The 15,493-nt window shown below is 38.9% G+C and overlaps 1 protein-coding gene across 1 annotated transcript in view; it reads right to left on the bottom strand.

Annotated features, from left to right (window-relative positions):
- LOC311443616 (uncharacterized protein) overlaps positions 1–15,493 on the bottom strand; it is a 34,824-nt gene that overhangs the window by 13,935 nt on the left and 5,396 nt on the right. The window contains exons 3-4 of the mRNA XM_084533936.1: positions 4,652–4,805; positions 604–697 (exon numbers count right to left, since the gene is read on the bottom strand). The gene's annotated coding sequence lies outside the window, so the exon portion shown is untranslated. The remainder of the gene's footprint in view (positions 1–603; positions 698–4,651; positions 4,806–15,493) is intronic.

The raw sequence follows: 15,493 nt of genomic DNA, 5'->3' as shown, positions 1-15,493 counted from the left end.
ACAGCTGAGCCTATACTGGGCAAGCTTTCCTATTAAATTCCACTAATACATCTCAGCTGTGACCTGTAGCAATTTGGGTAACCTAATAAGGCTGACTGTCCCATAAGAATCTGGGATGATACACTGTCTACCTGCAAGACATGAGAAAGTACAAGAGAGCAACTTGATACCAAGTATCACCTATCAGTCAGAAAAAAAGGAAATGAAAAAATAGATATATTAAAAAATACAAGAGAAAAAAACGTTATTAAGAATAGGGAAATCTGCTTATATAGCCTTACAGATACTTTAAAGTGCCAGCATTTCAACATTCTCTTCCAACTCAAACCATTACATATGCATGTCCTTTTTACTGGAATATGCTACACTCAATTTATTATAGGGCTGTATGGTAACTATAGTTATTCCAATATAAATTCTTTGAAGAATTTTGTCAGATTCACCCATGTTTTGCCAGAAACCTAAATAGTTTTCTGCCTTATGACACAATATATTTTAGAGAGCCCACTAAGATCATTCTAATACATATGCTTCCTTTTCATATGTTTCTAATAAGCATGCACAGATCCAGTCAAACATAACAGTCTCTACTGCAAAACTCACCCATTTAGCTGTATTATGATTCCAGTCCCCTAGTGCTTTTAGTACAAATCTATGTACAGAATGGCTTCAGAAAGTGGCTTCTGCTCTCAGATATCTGTTGAATAAATAAAGCAACAAGCAATTTAGTAGTGTACAGAGGAATTAGAAGCGTTTTTTTATCCTTTTTAATATTTCCCGTAATTCCAAAATCAACCAACAACCTCAATATAAAACATATCACTCAACACATCACTTTTCCTTTAGAATTGTCTCTCAGCAGGGTAGCGCTCGTAGCGACGTTATCGCTGTGCGCCATGCTGTATGTTCAAAGCCGTCGGTATTCAACGCGCTAAGAAGTGACACTGAATCCTGCAATCAAAAATAAAGTTTCAAAAAGATTTCAGAATTTACATGAATATAAATAGCTGCACTAAATGCTTTGAAGATGGAAAGCATTTTAGAGATTTACATTTCAGTCTGTTTTGAACAGATAAACAGACAAAAATGTGTTTTGTAAAGGAACAATAAAGATTTTCAGTGTAACACTTTCCATGGTAGGTTGTAAGAAACAGTAGGCACCACAGAAGGAATTATTTACATTCACTATACAGAAGGCCTATGTTTCACTTCTCCTTATTACTTGAGCTCCCAAAGAGCATCTGATTTTCTAACCTTAGAATCTATTAAGTGAGCCATAAGCTTTCTGCAAATGTTCATGCCCACCACCATTTCTACTATAATTTTTCCCACTCAGCTCACCCATCGTTGTTTAATTACAAGATTCAGAAGGTTTATCAAAGGTTTTCTTTTCTTCTGAAACACAAAACTAATGTTGCCAAACCATTCATACATACACAGAATTAAAAATGTTGAGAAAAGTGCTCTGAAAGGAACTTTAATTGGAAAGATACTTTTTCTAACACTGCTTCCTGTCACTTCACTCCGAATGACTGAAGTGTTTTTATGGTTTTCTGTGTTCTCCCTTAGAGCTGTGTAATTTGTTTGAGTTCCAAATCCCCCAAGAGCTCTATGACAAACCTCCAGGGTGTTTCCAGTATGTAAAGGTCAGAGCTGAAGAAGATGGGGATGGAGCATGCCGAAGACAAGTATGAGAATCTCTCATTTTAAACCCATCACTGACAGAAGAAATGGACAGTAAAGCATAGTGGGTAGTCTCTTAAAGGAAAACCAACTGTGGTGGGAACCTCAAAGATCCTAGAAGGACTGAAAACTGACACTCCTGAAATCAAAAGAAGATGGCTTTCCCAGAGATGTTCTGCATGGAAGTGAAAATAGGCTTTCAAATGTCTTGAATATCTTAAACAAAAGTCTTACACTGGGAAGTCCAAATAACGCGGATCGCATATTTGGCTAACACTCGACATTTGGTATTTAGTGAAATCTTCCTGGGCTCCTTCCACCACACCCTCCAAAGACATCTTTCCCCAGCCCTCATGCCAGCCTCCAAATTCCTGGCAAGACATTGCTGTTTTGGTCTAGATGTTAGATGATCTTCCCCCTGCTGGCTGGTTCCATTACTATTAAAGAAGTGTCGGCCAAGCTCAATCTCAGGGTTCCCTAACAGCCTTCTCCTCACTTTTATCGGTTAATTAACATAACTGCTTCTTAGGAACAACTATAATACTAATTAGTGGAACAGGTGCCATAACTGGCACAAAGTCTATAAAGAGAAAACCCAACATCCCACAAGACATATGTGGAAGATGTACCTTCCACCATTACAAATTCTCTTCTAGGGGACCTGAACGAATTCTCCACTGCTTTCGCATGATGTGCTTCAGTTTTACCTTATTTGTTGTTGTCTGTTTAATCAAGGTCTTCTGTAGTATAAATGTGATCACCATAATGCTAATCTCTGCACTAGACATGCAAATATATAAACATTTGTGTGCCAAATTATTAAGTTTTTGTCTATAACGTTATGCCCCTATTTACTATCTATATTTTATGTCTTATGGATTTCTAAGCATTTAAATTTATATCAGCGTTGTCACATATCTGCAAGCAGAGACAGTTTTATGAGCACTAAAAAAGCTGCAACACACAGCCACTAAATACTAATGACATAAATGGTATCCACTAATGGTCTCTATTTTTATTACAATGCAAAACTTCAATATATTGCAATTATCACCGCTTTCAGACTGAGCCATACACACCGTATAATGCCAGCTTCCATCTCCATAGCATAAAATGGCATTATTTGTTGTATATAGTGAAGCCCTGTACTGCAGATGTTGACTGAATGCTCAAGTCAGCAGTTGTAGCTAAAATTCACTCTATTTACAGAGTCTTACTGTTAACTAATACCTTAAATTGTCAGATATGCCAATGCATTAGACATTTTTCAAAGCCAACTGCACTAATAGCGTGTAAGCGTAGCATATGTCTTGTTGTACCTGTCAACAGCCCAGTAACTTTGCAAAGGTAAAGCATGTCAAAAAAAGGAAATTATATTCCTATGCTTCTGTGTTAAAAAATCTTTAGTGAGAGATTTTTCTTAAATACTTCAATACAAAAGTGCAATTGACAAAGCTTATTCTCTTGTAAATGAGTTTCTATTTTACCTTTGTAATGTTAAATGTTAAATTATTCATTCATAATTAGAACGCTCCCTCCTTTACAGCAGCTATCAAAGAGAGAAAAACTTCAGGCCAATGGAAACCTCAATGTTGAAACCACAAAACTGGATGAAAAAGGCAAAATCGCTCTCACAAATGTTGGGGAGAATTTAATCTCATTTCATCGATGCATTTTACTTGTGTGTAACTTTCACCAAAAAAAAGAAAAAAAAAAAAAAAAAAAGAGTGCTGAGCTCATCTCAGACTCATACCTGTTTACCTGACATAAAACATGTCCAGTTATTCCTTTTCATTGACTTCACCTGAGAATAACCTACAGAAAGCTGGAACTTTTCTTTGAAACAGGAGACATTTCCCTATTTCCATGCAGCTGGGTAGTCATTTACACAGGGAAAACACTGGAGACAAAGTAGGTGTCAGACTTGGTAGCATTTTACATGTATTTTCTGACACAAGGCAGACAACAGAAACGTGCACACAAAATATTTCCCTTCAAGGGCTAGCTAGTGAGAACAGCAGAAACTTGTGGAAGACATCAGTGTAATTATTACAGAGTTCCTATATATTTCCAAATGCTACTTGCCTTTAAAAATACAATGCAATTATCACTTTTAACTTTAACCATGGAAAACCACTCCATGGAAAAATAGTACTTTGTTTAAATGTTCTTATTCACCTTGCACAAATCTAAACATACATGAGTGACTATAGAAGAATGAATGATGTAAAATCCATAAAATAATAATACCTAGAGCTTACAACTGAGAATACTGATATGGTATTCCTTATTTTTTCATCATCTTTTCTCTGGCAGTAATATTGAATATGACAAGTACTTTCTAATGTAATCTGAACCCACTTCAGTGTTCTAATATTTTGACTGAATAGGCTTTATCAAGGATCCCAGTTAACTGTCTCTGTTCTGCAGTTATAAGAATAAAATATTCCAACTGAAAATTCAGTGACATTTCATTTCAGAAAGCCAGATTTCTCAAAAGAACAAACACATTTGCTGTATTTTTTTCCAAATATTTAAACTTTTCTATGTAAGTAAATATTTTACTTCATTTTCTCAACCAGAATTAGAAATTCTGGCTCATTTCTCAATTCAAAATGTTTGTCCCTTCATTTGTAATCCTCACAACGCATCTTAAAACTTAAAACAGACTGATTGATCTCAATAAAATATAAGAATTGAATATCTGAGTAGATGAAAAGCACTTCATTTTTGAATGAATTCCTCATTTTTCTTGAGGAAACTGTTGGGTAAATATAACCCGTTTTGAAAAGTATTTTTGGACATTATAGAGTTTGTAAAATACAACATTTTACTTGCCCACTGAAATTCTTTCTCCCTGCTCAGCAATCACTTTGTACAAAAGGAGAGAATTCTTTTAATAACACCATGGACAAAAGTCTGCCACCCAGGATCAGAATTACAACGGCCTCCATGCTTATTGCATTACCTTCACACAGAAATATGTCCAGCGAGTTTCCAAACTCAGACTTGACTGAAGACTCCTTTCCCACCCTGGTGCTTGTGTCTCTTCTACTGAAAAAGGATGAGTTCTTGTGGAGCATCTCTTTACCTCATTGCCCACGCTAACCCATGCTCCTTCACTGAAATGACAGTAACAAAAACAGGGAAACCAACAACGGCCTTTCTGTATATTTCAATGAATGGTCAATCAAGCCCAAAATGAAAAGCCTCTTGCCTCCATTACGTGTCCAAAATGTTTGGCTATAGTTGGTTTTCTTTTCACATGTAAAATCATCAACTATTTTAAAATGCATTCTAGGAAAGTCAGCTGCTTGCATCCACATTCCCTCCAAAGAGACTGGAGGTGGAATATTTACACTTAAGGAAATGGTTTCTGAGGTGTTTTTTCTTACTATAACAATACAATAAAATAGCTATAATATCTGGAAGGTTTAGACTTTTGTCTTGTAACCCTGCAGATGAATAGCTTCAACCTTTGAAAGAAATTGCAGTATGAATGTCTATTTTATTCCAGAGTTGTGTCTGAGCAGACTATTAGTAGAATACTGATAAATGCTACAATAGCTATTCTTTTTCCTCCTCTTCGGCTTTTATGCCATTGCCAATACCTATCCTTCCCCTGGTGCTGTCAGCTGATGCCTGGCTCATAACTCTCAAGCTAACAGCATTAGAAGAAAAAGAAATTAAGTCCAAATAAACCTGCCAGGTAGAATTCAACATTATGAGATTATGGACTGAATTGTTTTCTGAAACAGGCACATATATGCAGAGTTTTACCACTAATGACCTATAAAGAACTTACATATTAAAAGTTAATTATTATAATATTATTTAAGAGAAAGGGAAAGATACTAAAGCTGATTATTTTTCCTTTTCTAGTAGCTCTGTGATTTTTAATGGCAAGTAAGAAATAATCTTTTCTATTTACTTCCTGAGGACCATGTTTGTAGCATCAACCATTACACCATGCCTGCATACGATCAGCAGGCACTATGTAGTACTGGAAAACATGCATGTGGCTAGTAGGGTGTTTAACTAGGCCTCTGCACGTGTGAACAGACATTCTGATGCACATAGTCTTGTTGGCACAGCTCTAAATGTTTGCTCTTTTGTAGTAAATCTGAAAACATAAGGAGCTGCAACTGTTGGTCCTGTGAGTAAAAATAAATCAGTGAAACGGTGGAGAAGAATATGCAGTATAAAGGCTACAAAATATTTAAGAAGAAATTCAAAAAGTAATTGCAAGTCATGCAAGTCAGAAAGGATGAGAACTTGATCATGATACCCACTATAAACAGTATAGAATTACGCGCCTTTGTGAAACAAATTGGTGAAGTTTAATGTATTACAGAAAAGTTATTCATGCTACAATTTATGCCACATATACACCTTAAAGCCACAGTTGGATACTTCACTGAGATTGCAGCAACCGCTATTGCCATCAGAAACAACCAGCTCCCCAACCAGCTCTTTCAAAGAAGCCAAACAACAAAGTGCCACAAAGAACAAATATATTTTTTGCTCCCAGAAGCGATGTCTTCAGTGAATTTCAAGGAAGGAGCTATGGCCCAGAGAAGTTTATATGGCTGTAACTGATGTTTCATTTGCTTTGAAAATGTGTAATTTTTACAGCTCCTACAGTTAGAGCTGGAGCAAAAATAAGGCATGTAAAAGAGAGAACAAAGAGAAACAGAAATCTTTTTTTCTCATAGAAACCAAAATATATTTGGGAAAGATTGGAAACATCTAGATGTTCGTCCAATCTTAACACAATCCAAACCAACAACGTTTTGTTCAAAAGGGCCTAGGATGTCTGTAGTTAAAAGCGACAGCTCTACTAAATAATAAGTTATTATTATTTTTATTTATTTATTTACTATCATGGTGGTAACTACTACCGACACATACACAAGTAGAACCTGAGAACAGCCAACGTTTGCTCATTGCTGGAAAGCTGTCTTACACAGGCAGAGTGGTGAAGACAAACAATCCTGGAAAAATGTTATATTAAAACTAACAAAAACCTCTGAATATAGCATGTGTGAAGCAGGATACTCAAGGAAAGGATGAAAGCACACAGCAATTTCAGTTTTCAGGAATGCTGAGTCAGCTGTGGCTCTGGTGGTTGGAAGCCTGGACAACAACAGACATCAGAGGAAATCCTACACATCTGCCTACCACAGGAAATCTGACTGGTGGGGACTGCAGCGCCCAACCAACAAACAGCTATAGCGGTATGAAAACACTGGTGTGGGTCTGCAAAAACAAATTAGCAATGCAAATGGCTGAATGTCAGTAAATGCAAAAAGTGTAGGAAATTAGAAAGATGCAGCAGTTATGGTGAGGCAGGTATCAAAAGATGAAAGGAAATCTAAGTAGAGCTGGGAAAGCAGACAAAATTGACAAATGGTACATAAAGCAGCAGCTGACAGAAAAAGAGGAAGCTTCAAAAAGAAGTGTGAACATTTATCAGGAGACTTACATAAGGTGATTTGTAAGTAAGTCTCGACATTTATAAAAGGCAAGGATTTCTCTTCAACTATTTTCTTTGTGTCGAGACTCGTCCATAGTTTCAGAGGCTGTCAGTTCTGGAGATTACATCATATGCATATTATTCCTCCAATATACTGAAACATTTTTTGACCTTTTCTGAATAACAAGAGGTATGTTTATGTAATTTAGTCTGATTCACTGTAATTCCTAATCTTTGCCATCACATCAAATACCTTAAAGATATTGTGCATGCTCCCCATAGCACAACTATTTCAAAGAATGAACAAACAGAGTAAACAGATGTGCTGGTGTTGTTCACAAACAACTTCAGTGATTACCCAGAGTCACACAGAACCTGTGAGAATTTCCAATGCTTGTAAATTTGCAGGTTCTCTCACCAAAGTCAGAGGAAGTTATTTAGCATACATATAAGCATAGCCAAACCTTCAAGTACATTACCAGAGTTTTGATTTCAGCTTTTCTATACAGCAGCAAGGAGCTAAGTCATTGTCACATGGTGTTACTGGAAACACGGCATTTTCAAAGCCTACCCAAGAAAAGAACGCAGTGGTCGGCACAGCACAGGTAAACGTTCCCAAAGCAACCGCTGGGCTTTCTGACACTTCCCTCCGAGGCTACAAGGGCCAGTTTTCTGGCCAGATGTCCCAATGTCACTCCATCTCCCCTGCACTGTTCTGCACTCCCCACAGACACACAACAGCAGCTGTTTCTCTAACCCAGAAGAAGCTAAGGATATGCAACCGGAGAGCAATAGAGCCACACAAGACATCTGAAGCCCATAACCTTGAGCCGAAGGGAAAGGAAGAATACCTACAACCAGCACATTTCACATCCCACGGCTGCCCACGTCGATAATCTGTCCTGACAGAACTCAAAACATTCAGTTCTCCAAGTCAGGCTGAGGCTTTGCCAGCCACACTCATGGAAGTGTTTGTGGCACACAGCTCTGCTCGATGTCCCCCTGCCTGCTTTGTGGCAGCACGGCTGTGTTCCTGCACAGGAGAGCTGCACACAGAGATGGGAAATGGCTACAAAGGGGCACTAGGTGAGAATACTGCTTCCCCTCAGGTTTTATCACCAAAATGACGCCCTCCCACACCCCTTTTGTCCACTTCTCCTTTCTGGTGGCTAAACTGAACAGTCAAACCCCTTCCAGAAGAAAGAGGGCTCATGAGGGTCTTAGGATATGGGCTGCAGCGATTCACACTCTCATACAGTGCTTGATGGATGTCCTGGCTACCAGATCTTTTATACGACCTCAGGAAAACCTCCAGTTGGTTTCCTCAACCTGGCTGACTCATATTCATGCTGCAGAAATGGCAGTGAGTTTCTCCGCCTCCCATCCCCTCCTTTAACACTCTGGTAAAGACAACAAGCCACCACTGGGCCAGCAAAGCTCTAAACTAAAAGCCCACTGGCCAGCATCTGGTTACTTTCACCACACAGTCTTCCCAGTCCGTGACCAGCTAACAGGAGGTTCCCTGCTACTGCCAGCCGTCAGCCGGTATCTTTTCCGCCTCTCCCTTTCATATTAACCTTAAGCCCCAAATATCTGAGATGTCTAACTACGGGAATGAATCAGAAGAGAATTAAAGGCATATGTAAAATGAAGGTTAAGAGCTGGGGATTTCTTCACATGGCTATGCGCTAAGCAGTAAGAAGCTAAATTACAGGCAGTAGGAAAGCAGAGCTGAACTTTCATATGCAACCCGTCCACTTGATATGTCTCTCCTTCGTAATGAAGATACTGCTCAAAAACATAAAAACTAACTAGCTGGTATAAACTAACTTTACATAAGCAGTTATGACCTAAACAAAGTTTGAAGAGTACACAGCCTCTGGGTACTCTTGCCCCAGTAAGACATTCTGAGTTTAAATTTAGATTTTTATTGCCCTTGGAATGCTGAGATAAACTTTTAGTCCCACTGGTGCAACTCCAGGAAGAGACTATATTAAATTCTGCTGTTCGTGAAGGAGTGAGCCTCCCTTCTATTCATTACCAGGCATGCAAGCCAGGTAATAAAGCTGAGCTGTTTTTATTTGTACACAATGTGCACCTTATTATGGCTAGCAAAATTCTGCAAGAGCGGTTCCTATTAGCAGGTGGTATCACACGAGCTGGGAATTACATTTTGGTCTGTGGGGTTGACAACACAGCCCTGACACACACCAGGACCTACCAGGGAGCATACACAGATTTTGTTCTTCACTTCTCTAGCCTGGGACAGGTATCGTATCTCCAGTTTCCCTGTTTCTGCAGAAGAACATTTGGAATTAACCGAATTACAAATGGATCAGCTTACAAAGATAGCACTGTGAAAACTTGAAAGAGAAATTAAACATCTGAGTTTTGAAAAGCCAAACCAAGAATTCGCTTATTTGACAAGGAAAAAGTCTTGAATACCCTAATATCAGTAACATGGATTTGTCTTAAGTGCCCAGTATTTTGCTAGGAAAAGAAAACAAGTAGTTATTGCTAGGTCCAAGTAGAAGTAACAACTCTGGATCAGTATCAACCTGAAATACTAATCAAATCAGAAATCCGCTGTTTTGTCCAAGGCTTCTTTGTCATTTCCCAACCTTAGTCTGTCTTTGAGTCAAAACAGTTCAGTTAACTGGGAACATGAAAACAGCAACCTTTATCTCACGAGGTGCAAGGAAAGATTCACCGGCTTCATCACTTCTTTAGTCTTTTTAACTAGAAGAAGCACTCCTTATTTCAAATGTAACGATCCATAATGCTGCACAGGCCTTAGGCAGAATGTTTAAGGAAACAGATTTATTATGCAATGAAGCAGTGATTCCTACACATGAGAACTGATGCAAATTATCATTTGACTCAATAAAATAAACTTGAAAAGCAACTCACTCAAAGTTATGCAGATTCTAATAACCTGAAAATAGTCTTCAGGGCAAAATAATGGTAGCCATCCCTACGACAAAGAAACTAAACGCGGTGTAGCTCTTGCTATAACTTGTCATTATCTTATTGATGCTCTCTCATAAAAATCTCATTCAGTTCTGCTTTTATTTCAGCAAACAACTGTAAGCCTTCAAGGCACTGTGCCCATGCCGCAGGTTGAAGCTCCCCACTGCTGACAGACACATCTCCACTCCGGAGAAATGGACAGGAGTTACCCAGCCCCATATCCTGCTACCAGCAGCTGGAGTTGGTACAAAATGCAGTGTGAACTAAGAATGGAGCACCTAACACCTTATTGATGCAGTTCTCTATTGTGTTATTTGCTTCTCAAGGTGGTATGGAAAGGAAGCCCCATGGTTTTAATCACGTTCATTAAAGGAGAAGAGATCTTGCGATCTCACCTCTGACACATTTACTAACTTTGAAGAATCTATCATGCTTTATTCTGTCTAGGTTTTGACTGATTGAGATGTTTGAGATTTAAATTTTGGACTACTTGTATTTGTTGTGACAGCGGGGAATTTTGAAGAGAAAGCTGCAGGGTTGTTTATTTTTTAAACACTGTCTCAATAATATAGTCAAATTGACAGTGCGTCTCTGATCCCCTTCACCCAGAGGAAAGTTTGTGATTATGTTTTCTTTCTGCACACAATATAAGCCAAAATTGCCAAGCATTCTGTATCTCTCCAGTTCCTAAACTATTCAGTTAGAACTGGCTTAGGCGAGCTTTTCTTTTGCTGGCTCGGGGGGGGCTTCATCTTCCGTCTTCACTTTTGTATCTTTACAGAGTTGTTTTTTTTCCAGAATAGCCTCTGATTTGTGGTTCTGACCAATCCTCTCTCCTCTTCTACAGTGTTTTGAAGTTTAATAAGACTTTTGATTTTATTATGTCTGTGTTTTTTGTTTTCTCTTTGTAACTCCTACTGCCATCCTTTCCTTATGCTTTTATAGATATTGACAACATTATGAATTACATTATACTGTACAGAAATAAAGCTCGCTACAATTGAAACTCACTGCCATTTTCTTCCAGTTTTTGCAAGGGGTAGAGGCTCCATAGGAATTTATTTAAAAGTCTCCTTTAATCCTCCTGCAGGGTTGATGTTTCCTTTCAGAAAAGGAGGACACCACTTCAGCCAGAAGAAATGACATAGCATGAAGGAAAAGAGGAAAAAAAGTCCTGAGTCATGAAAGCAAAGAAAAAAAAAACAAAAAAAAAAAACACACACACAACTGAAATAGAACTGAGAGAGGATTAAACTCCCCACACTGGAAGGGACAGAAAAGTAGGATGGAGCTGTAATTGAAAGGAAAACGAGGACTGACTACCTAAGAACTAGGTAGATCAAGAAGGATCAAGAACTTGACCAAGACAGAGCTGAACTAGAAGACACCTCTCACCTTTTAGCTCTGCTCATTATCTACCCTCTGTCTTCTGTTCCCTGAGAGAGCCAGTGGCCCTTCTGACAAACTTTCTGTGGCCACAGTCAATCCTGGAGCTTGAAAGCAGAGCTTCTGGGACAGGAGCTGCTCTAGGAAGGTCAAAAAAGCACTACCAGGGTGCAGTGGTGGATCTGGCCTGTCCTTCCAGGGCTGGGGTGAATACCTGCTCTCCAAGGGACATCAGTCACTTGTTCTCACATCACTGAGAAAAGGGAAGATCTGTACCTGGAGTTAGCAAGTTGGCATGTACTGAGACTATGTGCTTCCCTTAATTCTTGGTACCCTGAAAGTCTGATTTCGGTGGAAGCAAAAAAAAAAAAAAAATCCAACCCCACAACTGCTAAGAGCTAAGCACACTGCAGCTGTCTCTCAGAGTCAGAATGCCTAATACAGTCATCAATAACTAACCACTGTCCAAGATCACAGACCACAGCCTGCTTGCCTCAACTGCATGCAATCTAGCTGACTCCCTGCAGACCTTTTTGTCAATTAGAGAAGCTTTTTTTCTTCTCCTCAGTAACTGGTTCATTAACCTTCTTTCTACTCCTATAGCCCATTTTGGAAAGCCCATGTTTACAGTAACTGAACACACTCTGCACTCATCAAAAGGGGTGTTACAGTGTTAAATCAGAGCCCACGGTTATGGAATACACTGCTTAATCTAGCATTCTTGGCAGTTCTGTAGTGTGAGGTAACAGCATTTGAAACAGAGCAGTACCATATAAAAAAAGTGGGAAAGGGCACTATTTTCTGCAATCATTTCCATGGAATGCAGAACTGCATAGGAAAACTATGATCCTTTAACATTCATCCTTCTCAACTGGGTGTTAAAAACTAAATCTCTGAGCATCATGGCTATAATTTAAAGATGAGACCAACAATAATAATAAAAATAAAAGAATCCTATGGATAATTGAGAAATTTCCTACTAGTTGAAGGAAAAAAAAAAAAAAGAAAAAAATAACATCAGGTATGACAAGTTTGTGGTATAGGTGATATATGATAGTAATTGACATCCTAACAATAGGAGACTATAAAGATACCCTGAAATTATTTTCTTTTCTATTTCTTCCCTATCTGCTTTTCCTCCTCTCTTTCTTCAATGAACCAGATTTGCCAGCAAGGCAATTTAATCTTCCAGGGATAACGAAAGTCTTCCTTTTCTAACAAAACTAAAAACCACTGGTCAAGTACAGAAAGCCCAAGAGGAAGAATTATCTGACAGTGAGCTATGTTTTTTTATCTCCAGGAATGGAAGCAGCAGTATTCTGGAAGAAATAACATTGATTTAGCTAGAATGTAAGGAAGACATCTTCTGTTTGACGTATGTTGCTTTCTGGGCAAGGGTAGGACAATAGCTTGTATGCCCTCAACAAAATGCCTCCTACTGTGTTCCCACTATTATTTAGTGAGAAGTTATTTTATTCCCTTGTAACACTGAACTCTAAACCATGAGAAACTTCATGCTCAGTCATGAACCTGGCTGGATGCTTATTTAAGGAGCTACCACTAGGGTAATTCTTCTGGGCTCTTATGCCATGCATGACTGGGAACGGGAAGAGTCATTGTCCTATCCTGTACAGATAATAAAGCAAAGCATGCCAGCCAAAGACACGCGTACAATTTATCTCCTTGGTTCAGCAAGGCAGACACTGAAACCACACCTCAGCTCTTGCCTAAGTCTACAACCCAGAGCAATGTTTTTTATTAGTTTCTGGTACTGTGTTTAACAGCACAGCAGCATGCCAATGAGCATCAATAAAAATACACTTTTAAATAATAGTAAAAGAAAAGCACTGTCTATCTTGGGCTTAAATGGAAATACAGAACTAAGCTACACAACTGTGTTCTTGTCTTCACAGACAAGATCCACCTTCGAATGGGCTGACTGGTGCCCATAATTCCTTCTAAAATGTTCCAATTTTTAAAAGGCCACTTATTTGCTGATTTAAATAGAAAATAACCCTCTTCTGTTACCCAGTCTGAACGTATACATGGTTGATAAACTTAAGCATAAGTGCTTTAACTTTAATAACATGGAGCACCTTGCTGCTTTCAACTGGATAAACAGATTTTTCACATCAAGAACATTTTTAAGTGTTTTGCAAAACTGTAGGCCTCTCAACAAAGTAACTCCATATATTGATATCTATCATTTCCTAAAGAACCAGTGAGATGTGGGTAGCCAGCACTTCAGTCAGAATTAACGTATTCCTGGCTTCCAGCACAGATTGTAATACTGCAAATCAACTGGATTCTTCTTTCTAAGTAAGATTAAGTTAGAAAAGGAAAAGCACAAGCACAGCATGAACAACCCATAAAGGCTGTGGAGAAAACTGGGAAGGGGTACTAATGGGAAGAATTGTTTAAAGTTCAGCTCAGAGATGACAGAAGTAGACATATAAGGAGGCAGACAAACTGAGTTAACACAGAAGAGTCGGCCTTCTCTGGACTGGCAGGGCTGAAGTATGGGGCTTTACCAGAAGCAACTGACTAAACCAGTTAAAAAAAAAAAAAAAAAGAGAGAGAGAAGCTGCACAAGTGATAGAGGGATCACAGAAGATGAGCAACAGCTTGAGAAGACATACACAGAAAATGTTTCAACATCTAAAGGACTGTACTTCAACAGCACATTACCAGTGTTGTAGGCAAAGAAGTGCTGTGGCAAAGGGTTCAAAGCTTCGCTCTGCGTGGTCAGCTGTGGCCAGACCTTACCTTGCTTTCCCCTAAGCAATTAGTGCTTCCCACCACGTAACAGTCCCCCCTCTTCAGGCTTGCAAAAATGCTTTCCTGCTGCACAGACACAGTAAGGGTTGTCTGGCATTCTTCCTCCCACCCTGAGAATGGACATGAGGTTAGCTGCAACCTGGCCACAATGTGGCAGGAGGAAAATTTCCATAAATTGCAGAGGTAAAAGCCTGAGCTAGAGGCATCTGAGTCAGACAGGAACTCACTCAGCTGTGCTACCTGCAGCAGCCTTTGTGCAGGAGTATTCATGAGACACCAGTGTAGCTACGGTAAGACAGAAACACAGCGTGGTATGATATGCTGTCACCATTAAGGCAAGATGTGACAGATGTATTCAGAAAATATAAAATGTATTCACACAACTTCAAATTAAGTGCATACACGGGAAGCCAAACGGAAAAACAGAACCCTCCCCTTCTTTGGAACATGCTGACATTAATCGCACTAATCAGACCAGCTCTTAATGATATCAATTTAGAAACAACACCCCAACGTTGTATTTGCAACATCTTCCAGCTTTGCTGAAAACACACTGCAATAAGGGGAACATTAAAAACATGCTTAAACATTAAACTAAAATTATCATTCTGCAGTTGATTCGTAGTTATATAGGACTCATTTATCTTCCCAGCTGCTAAGTATAACCAAAGGGATTTGGCTGCATTACCACTGTTATTACCATAAAGCAGTCATGATCAAACCTGTGGGTATTGACTGGCTGCCCTACAGAACCTGAACATCAGTTTGCCTGGTTTCAGAGGAGCCAACACTGCCTTATGCTATGACAACCTAAGCCATAAAAATCCACAGAAAAGGAAAAGAAACAGAACTTGTGTTTCTGTCTTTGATACCGTGTTCTCCTCTTTTTTGTACGCATTTCACTTGTTTTGTCTTAAAACAGCTCCAGACCAATTCAACAACATTTTTCCCCACCCAGGACAAATATTCCAACCTTCAGTATCATCTAAAAGACTGCTACCGGACAGAGAGAAGACGGTTTCTTTTATAAATCCATCTACCATTTGAAGAAAAAATAATAAGGGATGTTATTCAAGCAAATACTTTACTTGACATTTACGTTTCAATGCTTTTAACTGTTCTTCCTTTTCTGCATCCTCAATAAATGGTTACAAATACTTTAAGTAGGGCAAGTTTGTCACAGGACTAGAACAGGTGAGG

The sequence above is a fragment of the Aythya ferina genome, assembly GCF_964211825.1.
Source record: "Aythya ferina genome assembly, chromosome: 12".
In the NCBI taxonomy this organism is placed as follows: Eukaryota; Metazoa; Chordata; class Aves; order Anseriformes; family Anatidae; genus Aythya; species Aythya ferina.
The sequence above is the reverse complement of the archived record's forward strand: the minus strand, read 5'-3'. Positions and strand labels throughout refer to the sequence as shown.